Below are 19,868 nucleotides of genomic sequence, written 5' to 3'. Positions count from 1 at the left end.
AGCAGATTCGCTTAAACCACTGAGCCTGGCTGTATAGAATGTTGTTTTTAGAGCGGCGGGGGTGATCGCTTTGGTAATGAAGGTATTTTTGTCAGCCTGTTGGTTTGCGATATAGGGTTGTAGAGAGCTTGTTCTCTTTTATCGTTATGGTGAGATCAAGAAAATTTACGGTTACTTGCGAGTATGTTGTGTGAAGTGTATGCTGTGTGTGAAGTAGGTATACCTGCTCGAGTGCAACGTGTGTAGTATGCAGTACATCAGACAAACAGAAACACCAGTAAAGATTCGCTTAAATAATCACACAGGCCATGCAAAATCAGCCCGAATTGTACCCCTATCAAAACATCTTAATCTTCCCGACCATGCATTCGACAAACTATCAGTAACGCTCCTAGAGACGGGACCTAAATCAAACCGAGAACGTGAAGAACGACAGTCATACCTTAACCACCGGTTTAACACCCTCGATAGAGGATAAATGAGAATTCTGGTACACTTGGAGCAATTAAAGCATTAGAAAACAATAACGGCAGTAATAAAAATAGTAAATGAGTTCACGGCACTGCTGCTGCGAAGGGCACTGGACAACTCAAAACAATTCCAAGTGTAACTTCTCTTCCTAAGTATAGCTGTCGTCTGTTTTCTGCATTTATTTTAATACTCAATCAATTGTTCCAAGCATGACATGCCCAACAGCAAGCCTGTGCACCGTCGGGAGGCCCCTACTGCACGCGTAATCCAGAAGCGGGCAAGGAAGTCGCATTGCGCCCGCTTACCAGCCTCTGCCACAATACGCGGCACCCCTCTTTCTACGACGAAATGTCGGCGGGGCGCAGAGTGGATAAATGCTTAAACTTCTTTAAAAGATCTTTTTGCGCCACACCGAGCCGCCAGAGCCAGGAGGCGCCGTCTGGTCGAAAAAAGTGCGTTAGTTAAAGGAAGCATACGCAGACCTCAGGCATCAGAAAAGTGAAAATGAGAAAAGGGAGAGAGATGGAGGGGGAAGTGGAAGGAAGATTGGAAGGAAAGCGGGGGGGGGGGGGGAGTCCACCTTATAATCGTTTTCTCTGTTTCTCTTTTCTTTCTTTTTTCTTTTTTTTCCTGTTTTTTCCCTCTTTCTTTCTCCCCCATCTATTTTGAAATTGTATAAAGCTAAGCACCAATATACTGTACCTTAAATCCTGAAGAAGGCCAGACTTTAGGCCAAAACGTCGAAAGAAACCACGTTGTGACCCCTCCCGGAGGATCTACCACCATGCCTGTTTATATATATATATATATATATATATATATATATATATATATATATATATATATATATATATATATATATATATATATATAAATATATATATATATATATATATATATATATATATATATATATATATATATATATACATATATATATTTATTTATATATATATTGCAGTGAGCGAGACAGACACAACACCCGTTCTTCGGGCAAGCTGTTCTATTCTGCCTCTTCTTCCTCGCTGTCCAGCCCATGGCTAGCAGCTTCCGCGCCGCTCTTCGTTACATTCGGCCACACTGCGGACCCGACAAAGAAAAAAAATTACACTTCATTGAACCTGCGGCGGTCCGACTGCTTTTTTCAAGCGTGAAACATGCACGGCAAAGTTGTTTCTTTTGCGTTTATCGAGAGTGAAGTTCGCATCTGAGGTGTTCACACGCCAGGTATTTTCTCCTACACGCTGAGTAATTATGAATGGCCCGTCGAACTTAGGGAGTAGCTTCTCGCCGGGCCCGCTAGTGCCCCTTTGCACCCAGGCCTCGTCACCGATGTTGTAAGCAGGAGCGGGCCTACGGCGTCTGTCATAGTGGCGCTTTTGATTTTCTTGTGCGTGGGTGGCTTTCTTGATCGCCTTAGTTCGGATATTCTGACAGGCCGCTTTGCGACGATTGGCACGTGGAACTATAATGGGAGCATCCAGACTGAGGACCGCTTTCAGCTGTGGTAGTTTTTCATAAACAATTTCGTAGGGCGTTTCCCCGGTAGACGTCGGCAGTGCCGTGTTAATCGCAAAAGCGGCTGACGGAAGGTGGACGTCCCAGTCGGCCTCTCCTCTTTTCCCTGCCTTCGTATATGGAGCGAGTCGTGCCTGGATGCTCTGGTTAGTTCTCTCAGTAAGGCCGTTTGCATGAGGATGAAACGCGGATGCGGAGTGGTTCTCCACGCCTGCCGTGCAAAGGTACTTTTTCAGTTTCTCGCTACGAAACGTTGTAGCCCGATCAGATATGAACTTTTTTGGTAAGCCCTGTCTCCTTTAAAATCGGTGCTTGAGGAAGTCGATTGGGTAAGTGGATGCAAGAGATGGCACGGCCTCCACTTCCACGTATTTTGACAGGTAGTATACTGCTGCATTTACGTAAGGATTTCGCGCATTGGTGGTGGGTAGAGGTCCCTTTTAATCAATGCCAATCGTGTGGAAAATTGTTTTTGGTGTTAGTAATCCAGGTTGACACCCAGGCAGTTACTTAAACTGCTGACAGATTTTGCAACTGGTGACATAAGAACGTCGCTACTTTGCATCTTCGGCCACCAAAAACGTTCTTTGAGTTTCCGGAGCGTGGCTCGTTGGCCGGTGTGTCCGACTTCTGGCGAGCCGTGATTGGCTCGTAATATTTCTGACCTATGGGATTTCGGGATCACCAGGAGGTAACGTTCTTCGGATCGGTCCGCTCACCAGTGACACCGGCACAATGCGACATTGCGCATCACAAAAGTACTGTGATTTTCCTTGTCAGTGATAGATGCAATAATGGATGCCAAATCTTTATCCTACCATTGGGCTCGGGATATATCTATCTGGGCAAAAAAAAAATGTGGGTTTGCCTGGTTTGTTGAGCGCAGTCAAGGAGGTTCCGTGAGTGTGCATCGGCGTCAATGTTTAGCCCCCCGGCGCAGTGGCGCGCGTCAAAATTGTATTCTTGCAGTGTGATTATCCACCGGACAAATTTGTGCTTAAGTTGCTGCTTGGAGAACATACATGCTCTAGCAGCATTATCAGACACAACAGTGAATTTACGCCCGAAAAGATAATGTAGAAACTTATCATCGATGCTCCATACCACTGCAAAACATTCAAGCTCGTTGGAGTGATAGTGGCGCTTGGTGTTTGAAAGTTTTCGGCTGGCATAAGCGACCACGCGCTCCACGCCATCTGCATAACGCTGCACTAACACAGCTCCTAGGCCGACTTGGCTGGCATCAGTGTGCACTTCGGTGTACCAGTTCTGATTGAAGTGACTTAGTATGGGGCAAAAAGTGATCTTTAGTTTTATAGCTCGAAAAGCATTTTCTTGTGAGACGCCCCATTCAAACCGTGCGTCCTTTTTAAGAAGACCGCTCAAGGAAGCTGCGATCGAAGCGAAGTGGGAAATAAACCTTCGCACATACGAGGTCATACCCAGAAATGACTGATTCTGCTTCAAGCAGGTTGGTGTGGGATACTGCGACACGGCAGCTATTCGCTCCGGGAGTGGCTGAATGCCGACATGAGATGTATTATGTCCCAGGCACAAAATTTTGTACACCCCAAACCAGCATTTCTCTTGGTTCAAACAAAAATCTGCTGCATGGAGTCTGTGTAGTAATTCGTCCAAATTGCGAAGGTGTTCATCCTCCGGCCTGCCAACGACCAGAATGTTGTCTAAGTACACCGCACAGGCATGGTTTTTTAATGGTCCGAGCACTGAATTCATTGCTAGGAAAGTGCTAGGAGCCGTTCTTAGTCCGAACGGCATGCGGTTAAATTAATACAAACTTAAAGGTGTGCGAAAGGCCGTTCCACATCTATCTTCTTCCGCGAGGTTAATGTGCCAGTACCCTGCACGTAAGTCAAGCGACGAAACGAACTTGTAGTGACGTATTGTATCAACAGCGTCATCAATGCGGGGTACAGGGTAGGAGTCGGGCATTGTGCACTTACTGAGCTTCCTGTAGTCCATGCAGAAGCGTAGTGATTCGTTTTTCTTGCGAACAAGACTGGCGCTGCCAACAGACTCGATGACGGCCTAATAATGCCCGCGGCAAGCATTTCATCTACTTGTTCTGCGATGACTGCCCGTTCTCGTTCAACGTATCGTCACAGTGGTATGCATATTGGTGGATGATCGCCCGTTGGTATGCGATGGAGCAGCAAATTAGTGCCTGGCAGTTCTGCTGTATTGCTTGCGAATACTGGCTAATGGCGAGCCAATATAGAAGATAAGGTAGGCGGAGTGGACGGCTCACTTGTCGGTGGTGGCAGGGTTGTAGTGGTAGTCCCAGAAGTCAGCACCAAAGATCATGCCGGCAGGTAGGTCTTCAAAGACGGAAATGGTTGGAAGAACTTTAGTCCCCGCTGCCGTCCGGACTGAAATGTCGAGCATTCCGACTGGCATAGCACTTCCCCTAAGTCCGCAGAGGGGAGGTTACTTGCACGGTCGGATAGTGTCCGGAGCATGACGTTGATGTAGCCCCGTTCGTTCAGCACCGGCATCCACCAGAGCAGATAGGTCACCTATTCCCTCCACATGAATGGACATTCGAGAAATATGACAAGCTTGGTAGTGAATTCGGGTCTGGAACGGTTGACTACACTTCTTGGCGTTGTGGCCAATGCGACCGCACTTGAAGAATCCGTGTCGTGTGGAGGCGTAGGTCGAACTAACAGTCGGTAATGTGTCCAAGTTAAGCCAACGACGAGAGTTCTGCTGAAGTTCGGCTGCGTTTTGAGTGAGAACCAAGGGTGACGCTTCAGGTGACTGGCAAGATAAGATAGCAGCATAGGTAGTGTCAGCCAAGCCATCAACGACATACTGGCGGGCAGCTGGAGAGATATATGTATAGCCACATTTTTCGAGAAGCCTGAGCTCATCGTAGACGTATTTACGGGCGTCTTCCGATGGAGCCTGCCGACGCGATCGCTTGTGCATGAAATGGTCGTCGTATGTGGATGTAAGTGGTGGGAAGGCCGCGACAAAGGCTGTAGTCTAGTCACTCCAGGCCTTGTAGTTGCAGCCATTGTATTGATGCCACGCTTTGTCGGACTCGCGCAGTCGGCTTACGGCTAGTAATAGCGTTACGTCGGCAGTTCAGACATGTCGACTGGCCAACGAATGGATTTTATCCCGCCAGACGGTTGGGTCTTGATCAATGCCAGTAAAGTCAAGAATTTCAGCCATAGATTGAGGAGGCAACGTGGTGCGTGCACAGACTGCTGAGAAGGTGACGGTAGACGCTGTCTCGAAGTAGCGATGGACTGCAGAACCATGCAGAGTTCATTGGCGGCTACAGGCGAAGAAATACGCCTGTCTTCTGGCGACGGTACGGACGTTGCTCCAGGGATGGTACCTGAGGCGAACTCCATTGGAGCGTGTACGGCACCCCTGGGCAAGGAGACGGTTTGCGGAGCCAAGTCAGAGGAGTCACCTTGTGGTTTGGCAAGGACGCCTGCAGGCAGCGCGCAGCCTTCGGAACCCGCGGTGGCCAGGTCAGATGCCATGGCCACGGGAGCAGTAGCTGCTGGCCGCTGGAGAGTGCGTCTGCTCCGTAGGATGGTTTCATCACGTTGGTCGTCGCACACAGGTTTGTTGAACGGCTGCGCCATTGTAATGAGCGAGACAGACACAACACACGTTCTGCGGGCAAGCTGTTCTGTTCTGCCTCTTCTTCCTCACTGTCCAGCCCATTGCCCACAGCTGCCGCGCCGCTCTTCAGTACAATTTATATATATATATATATATATATATATATATATATATATATATATATATATATATATATATATATATATATACACTGCGTCTCGCGTGTATATCAACAATTGTATATTTATATCTTATAATACATTGATTTTTTGGGGTGGTTATCTCCGCTGTTCATTTGTTTGTTCCGATTTTTGTGTTTATTGTGTGCCTTCAATCGCAGTTTCAAATTTCGCACGTTTAATGATCCACGTTCCTTTCTTGTTTTAACATCACATTATTATACAGTTTACAAATTTATATAGTTTTATGTACATATATTTTACATACTTCAATATCATAACAAAGCTTTTTAGTCAGCATGAAGAAATTAAGATGGGCAAATGTGGTAAGCGTCTGCATGGCTGTAACCAGTTTACTTGTTTCGACGTGTTACCCGCTGCTCGACCTACGACCACCTCATGAAGGGTTGTGTTTGAGTCGATTTCTCTAGTGTGTGAAGTGTGCTTGCGTTCTGTGTTCGTGTTTTGTGTTCTGCAAGTGCTGCAGGTTACGAAGATGTGCTACACTCAAGCGAGCACGTGTGGCTTCGTATCGTGGAGCATTTGCCAGGTACCTTTTGTGTACGTGGCGAGCCCGTTTATCTGTATCATTTCATCAGAGTAAAGGCAAAGTGCGAACTTAAGCATGGATGAGTTTTTCTTCTGTATGGAGTGTGAAGCAGGAAGCGCATGCATACGCAGTGGGAATTCGGCGGCAGATTTGAGCCGATTTAGGATGGCGTCCGCCTCTGTCGGCAGTGGTGTTGGAGGGGAGCCCTGATCGCGAGTGACCACTATTTTTTGTTTATTTCTGGGGCATTTCATAGCTGTAGGCGTGGATCATGACTAGGGTGCGTAAGCCAGCCATATTTATTGTGCGCTATTGACGTGACCGTGTCTACGGCAATTGGATACGCTGTGCGTTTTATTTTAAACAGCTACAGTGTTGTTATCCGTTATGACTACTATCACGTAAGTTATTTCCTTGCGAGTGGTCGAATGTATGCCGGTGCGCGCATCCTTCGGCACGCGTCTTTATAAACTACCGTGATACATCAGTTGATGCATGTTCGTGTGCAGCATGTTGCGTTCGTGTGCAGCGTGTTGCATCGTCTTAAGTGGGGCTCACAAAGGTTGCCTTACGCTCATGTGTTCATGCAGCTCGTTTAGTAAAATTCGAACTTGCGGTATACACCTGCAGCATAGATTACCTGATGCAGCCACAATCCTTGCATTTTAAACTATTCGTTGAACGTGAACTGCATTTTCGAACGGGTATTTCATGGCTAAATTCGGCTGAATCAATATACCTTACTGTGCGAGCACAAATTCGGTCATTACTCTAAGCGTTCGAGCACCACAGATTTTACTCTGCTTGTTTCCACTATGTTTGGATTTCATTAATTTATTTTGGATTAATAAATATTGTGTGCGCCTCACCCAACCTTAGGGTTGAAACCTTGCTGAACGTATTTCCATGTTTTTTTTAATTGGACAGTCTGTGATCCTCAAGTGAGGCGTACTGCACTTTTAGCCAACAAGAATCATTGAAAATAATGACCTTAGTTTAGCAGCAAACAATAGTAATTTAGTGAAATTAATATCTGACAATTCGATGTAATCGTTCCAGTGCGAGCAGCCTGAAGAAAGCTAAATTAGTTGCATTTGAAATCAAATTATATTTTCATTTTATATGTTACCTGAAATGGATACTTGATGAAATTGCATACCATCATGTGTGTGTTGTGGTGTCATTGAATTTCCATGTCAACGCACTATGCACGGGCGCAATAAGCATGGTTTTGACAAATCTGTGATGTCGAAATCGCATATTATTTCATAGGTTTGCAACTGTGCTCGCCAAGAACATCAAGAAAGGTTATCTTGTAACATCTCTAGTTTGTTTACATCCTGCTAGTTTACGACACATTGTTCGAAATCATTTTGAAAAGACAGAAAAATTCAGTTTTCCCATCACTAAATTGTTATTTTTTCTGCTATTCCATCGCAGCCAATGCATGCTCTTTGTGCAAACTGAGTGTGAAAGAATTCCGGACACGCCTGTCATCAGTGGTAGCTCGTGGAAACGTTGGCTGCAGATGTACAACAGCTGTGCATGGCTTCTGTTTCCTATGAAAAGGGAACTTCACTGAGCCACCTGGTTGCTTTATTCAAGTAGCTCGTATACTCAGGATGTTCATAATCAAGCCCTTTGTTTTTCTTTGAAAAAGTCACTGCTGTAAGTTATGTGGGTAAAAGCAAGCTTTGCAGATAGCTATATGTTGAGAGAACGCAATGTGCAACAATACTTATTACTATGAGCAGTGCCGCTGAATAAGATGCAATATTCAACTTTTTAAAGACCGCAACAGGCCCCTATACATGTAATAAAATTTGAGCCAGTTACATTTCTGCATAGATCTAAAAATATTTGCATACCTGTGCTTAGATATCCTGCAAGTAAGTTTAGTTGCGACTTGCATCATTATGCATGCAGGACAGTGAGCAGTAGCACGCAGCTACTACTCCTTGATTGGCCACATATAATCTGACCATGGGTCGAAGCCATAAAAAAACAATATAATGGTTACCCTTTTACTACCGGCTGGTGATAGCTAGCTGTGACTGCTCGTCCCACCATGGAGTAATGGTTTGCTCATCCTCACTGCCTTGCATGTGTAATCATGAAAAGCACAATTGAACATTGGAGCAGGGTATCTCAGAGCATAGACATGCTCGAAGAATTTTTTCAAGTGGGATTGTGTAGAAACACAACTGCCACAAACTTTTTTGTGTGGACATACCCACTTATTGAAGCCACCCAAATTTCGTTATTATTAGTTTTTCAGGCAGCTGACAGCATCAATGCTGTCTTACTTAGTTTCCCCCTGGACACATGACTAATCTAAAAAGGCGGTTTTCTATTTTTATGGCTGAATTTTAATGCAAGTACAAACAACATCTCTGAATGTGTCAGCGCTGCTTCCTAAGTTTTTTACAGCAAATATTTTTTAAAATCTACTTGGTAAGGTGCCCTCAAGACTTGTGTGTCATGTTTTAATTTCCGTGTCATGTGCAATTAGTCTCTTTCAAAATTGAACTTTTTTCATTGTGATAAGGCTGTAGTAGATCAAGATTTTGTTTTCATTCTAAAATTGGGTAACTATTTTATTTTAGTAAGTTTTTGTAACATTACTTCATTGTTTTCTGGAATTTAGTGCCATAAGTGTAATCAAGTGATTTCCTAGAGTCATACTTATTCATACTTCACTTCGCTTCATTGAGCTAAGCTTCATTGGGCTAAGGCTGATCTGTCAATCTTATTTACCTTAAACCATCAGCTCATGTATGTTACCTGTTCAAATACCGTCTGTAAAATGCTCTAGACTTTATAGTGTAAATGAAAATAAATAAAGAATTTTGCAATTTCACATGCTTTTTGATATACATTCCACTTATAACAGCCTCCATTATGCAGCACCATACAGGCTATCAACTGGCCTAATTTCTGGTCTGCATAAAGGTTGGCTACTTATAGGACACATACAATACACACACTTCAGTAGACATAAACATGGTAGCAAAATTATGACAGTTGGAAGACATACCAGACAGTTACATATCAAATACATACAGGATCGTAACAGATGGTACACATACATGGCAGATGCTATGAGGAAACAGGAAGTCGGCGGCCAAATCGTTACATTTTGAGGACATACAGTTTGCGTCCTCATGCTGCCTCGGGGAAATGTGATGGCATAAGTCATGACTCTTTTCAGATATTGGTAAATGCGAAATAGTAGTTTGCAATACATAGAAACCTGTTCTTTGGTATGAATATATAAATGTGAAAAACTGCGGAACGATGCAAGTCACAGTATAGTGACTAAGTTCTCATGGGAATTGGTGTGCGAACACCACTAGATATTCATTGGGTGCATCACCGACCATTATTGGACACATAGTGGGACGTTCATTTTTATTTACAATGCTTGATTGGGGCAGCTGGTCATATAGATAGAAGAGGTGTGGTGCAAAGACCAACACGGGAACAAATAAAACACAAATGGCGTTTGTGATGTCTCGTAGCCGCATAAAAGTGAACGAGACAAGCCAAACACCATTTGTGTTTTGTTTGTTATTTTGTTTGCACAGAACCTCCTCTATCATATATGAACAGCTGCACCAATTAAGCATTATAATACATTTAAATGGTCGATTAGGTGCACACTAATGGTCTGAGATTTACCCAATGTTTATTTAGTGGAGATTACGTTACGAAAACATTATTACAATAAAGTGGTTTATATGTCCCTTGAACATCTGCATATCCGCCGTGGACACCCGCAGGACTCTCGCTGAACGCCGATCGGCGATTTGCGGACGACCAGTGGACGACCGAGACATCCAGAAGCGGTTGTTCAGTGGACGTTCATTGGTGTTTATATGCCCATTGGGACGACGGAAGACGTCACGCATGGCAATCCGGCATCTCGCGCAGCGAACACAGAGGCGCCGCCACAAGTTACTCCGATTTCGCCGCAAGTGTAGGCGAGTCCGCGGGCAGCAGTTTGCCCTCGAGCAAGGTACTCTTACAGAATGCGCTGTCAGTTATGCAAAGCCTCGTGAGCGCCCTGCATAACACAGCGCAGGTCCCCGTGCAGACTGTGCGACCACGTGTCAAGGTAGGCATGCCTACATACACGGATTACGACAACTGCCAGAGCACCAACGAGTTTCTCGACCGTTTGCTTCATTATCAGCAGGCGATGGGCCTTTCTGAAGCAGAACTTCTCGGGCGCGTGGTCCCGGTGTAGTTCACGGCGCAAGCCTTGCAGGTGACAGTCACGACCTACATTCCAAATCCGAGGACCTAATTCCTTTCTGCGAGCACATAGTAGGCAGAAATGTAATCCGAATTCCACTTGTTACGTTGGCACTTGAGCCGGGTGATGTTCCTCTAATTCCTGCACACTTGTCTGAATCAGCGGCATTTAAGCGCAAAAAGGAACCCTCCAGACAAGAATAAACCGAGAATTTCAGGGGCCATGTGTAGGCATTTGCTGGTGGTGTGTTTGACGTTAACATGGAGTACAGCGGTGTTGACGAAGCTACTGGTGATCCAGACTTATGTGCAGAGGTAACAAGTTGGTTGCCTACAGTACAATACCGAAGAAAGTTCATTTCTAAAAATGTCAAGCTCATCCAGGAAGTTCTTTCTTTTTAAGTTCAAAACAAAGCACTTGACAAAATTGACAAAGCAGTGGTGATAACAAAAGACTTCACCTTTGTTCTCAGTTGTAGGGCGAAGCTCGTTCCGTCGCGCGCGTACAGCGAACATGGCTTAGGAAGCCCGTGGAAACTCACGAGCCTGCAGATGGTATCAACGTTTCTCAGTGATGTTGAACACCTGAATATAAGTACGGGCTGTTATTGCAGCGCATTTCCTTCGATTTTGACCGCAAAATCAGCCCTGAAAATCCGAGACGTGTGGAGGAGAACATTTAGGCTGTCCCGGAAAGACTTATGCCCATCATGCAACAACACAAGAAAGAATCGGCGAGATTAGTAGAAGAAAAAAAGCAGAAATCTACAAAACCAACGAAGCTTCACTGAAAATTAGGCTCGACTGCTAAAAAAACTATTAAAGCAGTTATTAAGCGCACATTTCGTGGAAAAAAAAGTGAGGAACAATATTAGGAAAATGAACACACAGCTTTCAAACGAATCTACCAGTGAAGTGGACTAACTAATGACCGGCCTTCCTCCAGCGCAACAACCGATGGCGCTGAGCAAAACGTTTTACCACAAGTTCGCAAGGCATTTCTTTGATAATTTATTTGTTAAAGGCATGATGATGTCGGCCGAGGCAGTATGTTCACCTTTGACATGAACCTATAAGCAGCAACAGGGCTTAAGATATTAGGGAGAAGGCAAATAATCAGCCACTCAGTTTTGTAGCGCTACCTTCTGGCTGAATACACTTCGAAGCTTTCAGCACAGCAAAAAGAGCGAATTTGAACAAAAGAACTTCTTCCTGGATTAGCTTGGCATTCCAAGATTGGAACATTGTTCAGTCTTGTAATGCAGGGTACCAAGTTGCTACCTCTGGGCGCAACTCAGGATAGGAGGGGACGCCAGTAGCTTCACCAACATCGTTGTTCTTCACGTGAACGTCCGAAACATCGCCACCACTTGCCGACAACCGACCTTCGAAATTCGCGATTTGTCTAAGTTTCAGTAATCTTCTCTTGCACTTTACTGTTGCGGTGTAGACAAGCGTGCAGTAATATTGGGGAAAATTTGAGAAACAGCCCTAGGCCTTGGTGTCTACCACCCACATGGTAATTTTCGAGTTTACCCTTACGATTTGCTCGTAGGAAGCGATGAGGTCCTTGGATTCAAAAAGTAAGTAGCAAACGTATGTCTTGACTGCCACCTGGAAGTATTTCCGTGGAATAGCAGCTATTCAAAACAGCAGGGTAATTGAGAGGTTCGAAGAAGTGTCGCCGATCACAAGCGTCTTCCTCAGAGGCATAGCCACTTCGACAGCCCGGCACGCCGCAGTTCGGCATGTTCACAATGTTAAACTGCTAATTCTCTGAAGCATGCTTGATTGTCATGTAACATGTTAAATACTATTTGCGATGACCGAAATTTTAACCTTCAAGCTCCTGCCTTTTTGGTCTGAGCAAGCGAACTCAAAACACACACACGCACACATATATTCAACGCTGCAGTGGGAAGCCAGCGGCAACGGCAGCTTAATCTCAACGCTGCGTCTCCGAGCGGATACGAGTTGGTGCCATGTCCGGAGCAGGCTTTTCCAACTGACAGTATCTAAGAATTTTGGGTGTCCCCTTCATTGATCAGAAGTATCAGTATGTCATGGTGAGAAGCATGTGTCATCATCATCAGCCTGACCTCGTCCACTGCAGGACAAAGGCCTCTCCCATGTTCCGCCAGTTAACCCGGTCCTGTGCTTGCTGCTGCCAAATTATAGCCGCAAACTTCTTAATCTCGTCTGCCCACCTAACCTTCTGTCTCCCCCTAACCCGCTTCTCTTCTCTGGGAATCCAGTTAGTTACCCTTAATGAACAGCGGTTATCCTGTCTACGCGCCACATGCCCGGCCCATGTCTATTTCCTCTTCTTTATTTCAACTATGATATCCTTAACCCCCGTTTGTCCCCTAATCCACTCTGCTCTCTTCTTGTCTTTTAAAGTTACACCTATCATTTTTCTTTCCATTGCTCGCTGCGTCGTCCTCAATTTAAGCTGAACCCTCTTTGTAAGTCTCCAGGTTTCTGCTCCGTAGCTAAGTACCGGCAAGATACAGCTGTTATATACCTTCCTCTTGAGGGATAGTGGCAATCTACTTGTCATAATTTGAGAGTGCTTGCCGAATGTACTCCACCCCATTCTTATTCTTCTAGTTACTTCAATCTCGTGGTTAGGCTCTGCGGTTATTACCTGCCCTAAGTAGACATAGTCTTTTACAAATTCGAGTGCACTATTATCTATCTCGAAGCGCTGCTCCTTTCCGAGGTTGTTGCACATTACTTTCGTTTTCTGCAGATTAATTTTAAGACCCACCTTTCTGCTCTCCTTGTCTAACTCCGTAATCATGAGTTGCAATTCGTCCCCTGAGTTACTCAGCAATGCAATGTCATCGGCGAAGCGCAGGTTACTAAGGTATTCTCCATTAACTCTTATCCCTAACTGTTCCCATTCTAGGCTTCTGAAAACCTCCTGTAAGCACGCGGTAAATAGCATTGGGGAGATTGTGTCCCCCTGCCTTACACCCTTCTTGATTGGTATTCTGTTACTTTCTTTATGAAGCACCATGGTAGCAGTTGATCCCCTGTAGATTTCTTCCAGAATGTTTATATATACTTCATCTACGCCCTGATTCCGCAGTGTCTGCATGACGGCTGATATTTCTACTGAATCAAACGCCTTCTCATAATCTATGAAGGCTATGTAGAGTGGTTGGTTATACTCTGAGTATTTCTCTATTACCTGATTGATAGTATGAATGTGGTCAATTGGTTAGTAGCCTGTTCGAAATCCTGCCTGCTCCTTTGGTTGATTGAATTCTAATGTTTTCTTTACTCTGTTAGCAATTACCTTTGTAAATAGCTTGTATACAACAGAGAGCAAGCTGATCGGCCTGTAATTCTTCAAGTCCTTGTCATCTCCTTTCTTATGTATTAAGATGATGTTAGCGTTCTTCCAAGACTCTGGTACCCTCCCCGTCAGGAGACACCTTGTAAACAGGGTGGCTAGTTTTTCTAACACAATCTGTCCTCCATCTTTCAGCAGATCTGATGTTACCTGATCCTCACCAGCAGCTTTGCCTCTTTGCATGCTCTCCAAAGCTTTTCTGACTTCTATCATTACTGGTGGGGTGTCATCTGGGTTACTGCTAGTTCTTATAGTATTAAGGTCGTGGTTGTCTCGGCTACTGTACAGATCTCTGTAAAACTCCTCCGCTATTTTAACTATCCTATCCATAATGGTAGTTATTTTGCCTTCTTTGTCCCTTAGTGCATACATCCGACTTTTGCCTATCCCAAGTTTCCTCTTCACTGCTTTGACGCTTCCTCCATTTTTCAGAGCGTGTTCAATTCTCTCCATGGTATACCTTCTTACATCGCATATACGCCTGTTATTCAACTCTGAAAGCTCTGCCAGTTCTATTTTGTCTGTTGTACTTGACACTTTCATGCTTTGACGCTTCTTAATTAGGTTCTTCGTTTCCTGGGAAAGCTTGCCAGTGTCCTTTCTATCTACACTACCTCCAACTTCCACTGCACACTCCGTAATGATACTCGTTAGATTATCATTCATTGTATCTACGCTAAGGTTGGTTTCTTCACTAAGAGCCGAGTACCTGTTCTGCAGCGACACTCTGAGATCCTGTACTTTCCATCTCAGTGATAGCTCATTGATTGGCTTCTTGCGTATCAGTTTCTGTCGTTCCTTCTTCAAGTCTAGGCGAATTCGAGACCGCACAATTCTATGGTCACTGCATCGTACCTTGCCAACCACTTCCACATCCTGCACGAACCCTGGGTGTGCAGTCATTATAAAGTCTATTTCGTTGTTATTTTCGCCATTAGGGCTCCTCCATGTCCACTTGCGGTTTTATCGTTTTCGCTAGAATGTATTCAAAATCTGCAAATTATTGCGTTCTCCGAATTCTACCAGTAGCTCTCCTCTGGCGTTTCTAGTGCTGATGCCATAATCTCCTACTGCCTGGTCTCCAGCCTGCTTCTTCCCTACCTTTGCATTAAAGTCGCCCATCACTATAGTATACTGTTTTTACCTTACTCATTGCCGATTCCACGTCTTCATAGAAGCTTTCAACTGAGGCGTCAACTGGATGTAGGCGCGTAAGCTTGTACTACCTTCATCTTGTATCTTTTATTTAGTTTAATTACAATACCTACCACTCTTTCATTATTTCTATAGTATTCCTCTATGTTGCCAGCTATGTTTCTGTGAAATAGGAACCCCCCTTCCAGTTCTCGTCTGTCAGTCAAGCCCCGATAGCAAAAAACGTGCCCATTATTTAGCACCGTATAGGCCTCATCTGTCCTCCTAACCTCACTGAGCCCTATTATATCCCATTTAACACCCTCTAGCTCCTCGAATAGTACAGCTAGACCTCCCTCACTAGACAAGGTTCTAGCGTTAAACGTTGCCAAGTTCAGGTTCCAAAGGCGGCCTGTAGTCCAGAGATTCTTAGCACCCTCTGCTGCGTTGCAGCATCTGACCGCCGCCATGGTCAGTTGCTTCGCAGCTGCTGGGAACTGAGGGCCTTGAGTTATTTGACGTATGCATGTGGGAGGTAGTGGCCAGATACTGCACCAGGGTGGCCAATCCTTCTCTGGTGAGGGAGTGCGTTCCCGGCGGTAGTTACCGGTGAGGCCGCACCTCAGGCCTCTTAACGCAGTTCCATCAACACGTGGATTTTTTTTCCGGTTGGGAACTGCGCGGCAGCGGGATTTGAACCACGGACCTCTTGCATGCGAGGCGGATGCTCTAACCCCTATGCCATCGCCGCGCTCGGATTGTTATGTTCTAAATGTAGGTTTCAGCGGTGTATCAGTCAAGTTTGTGGTTGTTTTTATAAAAATGTTTTAATGAAATGAGATTTCTTCTGATTACTCCCTTAATTAAGGGTCTAGAGAGTACGGAGTTGGGCCTCAGATTAGCCTATGGGGTGCTGTTTATTGATATATTAATTGGACAAAATTTAAATTCGTTTGTGAGGTGATGTTACCAAATTAATCTTTTTTTTAGTGATTAGGATTAATTTGGTCACGAAATAGTTCCGGTACTATTACTCCTGTCCTGATGAAACCTGAGCGGCGGCAGGTCTACCATTAGGGCTTTGCACTGTATGAGTTAGAAGTTTCCCGGTAGGTTATTAGCAAAGTTAAAAGCGATCGTAAGAAAAAAAACACGTGGTTCAAGACTTTGATCTGACGGGCGTACCTTTCTCCCGAGCAGTGAGCCACCCTCCTCCTCTGAGCGAGGGAAGACGCGGGCGCCACACGTTTATTAGCGGTTTTCGTTATATTCTTTCTAACTCTGTATCTTCCGGTTACCTTAAGCTATCAAAATTATTTTTACACGGAAAGAACCGGACTGTTGTGTTCTAAAAGAAGATATTAGCTATTTTTTGGTGGCGTTTGTAGCTCTTTTTGAAAATTTGTTTTAATGAAATGCGCTTTTTGCTGATTACCACCTTAATTAAGGGCCTAGAGTGTACGGAATCGGGCCTCCTGGTAGCCTATGGGGTGCGGTTTATTATTATATTAAGCGGACAAAATTTAAATGCGTTTGCGAGGTGATATTACCAATTTAATCTTTTTAGTGATTAGGCTTAATTTTGATTGCAGAATAACTCTGGAACTTTTGAATCTAGCCTGATCAAACTTCAGTAGCGTCAGGTCTACCCTAAGGACTTTCAACTTTATAAGAAAGATGTTTCCCGGTAAAATATTAACGAAGCTACAAGCGATCGTAAAAAACACGTGGTCTGACTGTTGTTGTTTTCACAGATTGACACTGTTTTCCGCTCCTGAAATTTAAAATTTTCGTTTGTCATAGCAGTATATGTAGCGGTTTAACTTCTTGTATCTTCACGAACAAATAGACACCACTCTGACCCTCATAGAACCAAAATTGCTAAAGTTATAGGCAGATATGTGCAGAGCTCACTTACACGCGCTGCTGACGCGGCCGCTCCCGTGGCTCCACGCATGTGTACATAACAGATTTGGAGGGCCAAAAATACATTTAAATAAATATGGAGACATGCTATATTTCTTGACAACTTAGACGTTTTTTTTACTTATTGTAAATACGAGCACTGTAAGCAAGAAGGCGTGTTTCCACTGTTTCTTCTTCCACCGCTCAAATGCTAATTGGGTTTTGATAAAATTTTATTGTATCCAATTGACTCAATAGCATTTAAAATTGCCTGTGTAGCAGCTCGAACTTGACCTCAGAGTAAATGGACAATCAATAGGATGTCTTCGAAATACCTCTGAAACACTAGTATTCATAAGTGTATGCGAACTCGCTTATGATTCAACTAACTGAGATGCACTCACTCATATCAAGCCGTGAGTATTAGTCTAAGCGAGTCTGGAAAAGTCATGTCTTTCAGAGTGTGTAAGCCTCAGGGTGTCTACAAAGCTGGAAAGCCTGGAAAAGTCATGGAATTAGGACCCTTCTGGAAAAGCCATCGAAAAGTCAGGAAATTTCTGAAAGACCTGGTGAGGTCATGCAAACTGACAGCAGTTCTGAGCTTAAAAAGTCTCTCTCTGAGCTCCAACTACAGTGAGCTGCTAGAAGGCATGTGAAAAAAAGACCGTTCATAACTCTTGCTTTTTAGTGTGAACATGAAAGGATACACTGACCAACAGAACACAGAATTTACTGAAGTTTCGGTACCTAATAAGGGAGGGAGCCTTTTTCACAATAAAAGCCATAAGAAAGGCTCAGCTTACTAAGTACGCCTAAATACGTGACGTAAGCAGGGAGAGTACATTGTCAGAAGCGTCTTATCCCTCCTGTTCAGGGTAGTATGTACAGTCGTCTGTATCTGGATTTCAGGTGCACGCATGATGCAAGCTTTTTTTATATGCGAAGCATTTTATAGTCACACCCATTTGCAAATCTGGCATCGGCAGTGGTGTCTACACACCGACTGCGCATGCTTGCGTCTCGTACCAACTGTTACTCCCCCCCCTCTCTCGCCTAGCAAGGCCGACACAGGCAGCGTCTACTAGTAAAAACCGACAGCTCGCGCTTCAAAACCGTTCACTGAACACCCCGTATACGTACGCACTGGATCGGGCATTCATAATTTAGTCAAGGGGGTCTTTACTTGGTTCTCGCTAGACTCGAGTAGATGCGATAGAAGCAACCAGTAGTGAGTCACGAGTAGTGGGACACAATCAGTAGTGGGGCTTCTTTCTTTCTTTCTTTCTTTCTTTCTTTCTTTCTTTCTTTCTTTCTTTCTTTCTTTCTTTCTTCATTACTTTAATAAGAACAATTACAAAGATGTCTAAGGAGACACGGCTAAACACAAACATTGCCTGACTGGGCTTTGCCACCTATAGAGCAGCAGCAGCAGCAGCAGCAGCAGCAGCAGCAGCAGCAGCAGCAGCAGCAGCAGCAGCAGCAGCAGAAAAAGACATTTACAAGTATAAAAGGGACATAATCAAATACTACACCTCAGATCAATATTAGACAGTCGTACAGCACAAAAAAAGAAAACGTATGTACAATTTTACCAAAAAATAATCACGCGCAACTCATACTTAAGCCGCGACTGCGCCGACGCCACTTGGGGCACGTCACCACATCAAACATGGTCATGCCAACACCGCTCTTTTTGCAGGCTGTTCTGATCTGGACCGTCTCCGCGCTGCCTATCTGCTTCGCCGACAGCAAGCTGCCCGAGGAATACCGCCCCTTCAAGCCACTTCGCTGCCTGCCTCAGATTCTGGTCGCCAAAAAAAACGCCAAATTTCCGCTGCTTGCCGTGTGGAACGAGCCACTCATCTGGCAACCTGGTGCTACCGTAAACGCCGGATCTTCGTCACTCATACTTAATCCGCGACTGCACTGACACCACTTGGGGCGCGTCAGCGCATCAAACATAATGATGCCAACACCGCTCTTTGTGCAGGCTAGTTTTCTACTGTGCGCTTGCGTTATTCGTAGAAGCGACCTATTTCTACTTGCGGTGTCGTGCCCTCTTGAATTCATTGATTCTTGCCGTAAATTGGTTTGTCAGACTTGATTATATTGTATCAATGCCTTTGTTGCTCACCATCTGCTTGTCCTTTCTGGTGACATTGAACTGAACACCGGTCCTGGTACCAAAGATACAACAGCAATCCTGCAATCAATTGCTGCAGCAGTATAGAACGACTTGAGCATTCTCAAAGCACTGTACTAGCTGAGCTTTCATACATTCGTACTGCACAGAGCATCATTTCAAACCACGTTACCACTCTTTCTATGCGCGTTGAGGTCTTAGAAAAAGTGGTACAAGCACATCCAACCAACGAGCAGGCTGTATCGCCTGCCTCACAGGACGAAATTTCCAAGGTTTCTTCTCAAATAAAAACACTAACAGAGAAGTGCGACAAAGCAGAAAATCGCTTGCGCAGGTCAAACTTAATCTTCTTCGGTATCATGGATGCAAACGGTGAAACCTGGCAGCAATCTGAAGCGCACATTATCTCCTTCTGTTCAGAGCATCTTGGACTGTCTATACATACCGACAATATAAAACGTGCCCAACGCATGGGCTGTTTTCAGAAACCTAAAGACCATCCCATAATCCAAGAACTGGCGCACTTCAAGGTAAAGTCGAAGATCCTTGAATTACTCCTGAAGCTAAAGGTAACAAAACTTTTTATTCGAGAATATTATTCAACGTACGTGCGCTTGGCCCGAAAAATCTACTCTTTTGCTAAAGAAATGAACACCGCATTCAAAATACGTTATGACAAGTCACTGATCGGCAAAATCAGTACACATATAGTGCTGCTACAGATTCCGTAATCGAACTGCCTTT

General features: G+C 44.6%; 1 protein-coding gene across 10 annotated transcripts in view; it reads right to left on the bottom strand.

Annotated features, from left to right (window-relative positions):
• Window positions 1-19,868, bottom strand: part of LOC119178037 (chitinase-like protein 4) — an 820,670-nt gene that overhangs the window by 130,213 nt on the left and 670,589 nt on the right. The gene's annotated exons all lie outside the window — the stretch shown is intronic.

The sequence above is a fragment of the Rhipicephalus microplus genome, chromosome 1 (assembly GCF_043290135.1).
Source record: "Rhipicephalus microplus isolate Deutch F79 chromosome 1, USDA_Rmic, whole genome shotgun sequence".
Taxonomy (NCBI): domain Eukaryota; kingdom Metazoa; phylum Arthropoda; class Arachnida; order Ixodida; family Ixodidae; genus Rhipicephalus; species Rhipicephalus microplus.
This window is presented reverse-complemented; position numbering and strand designations above follow the sequence as displayed.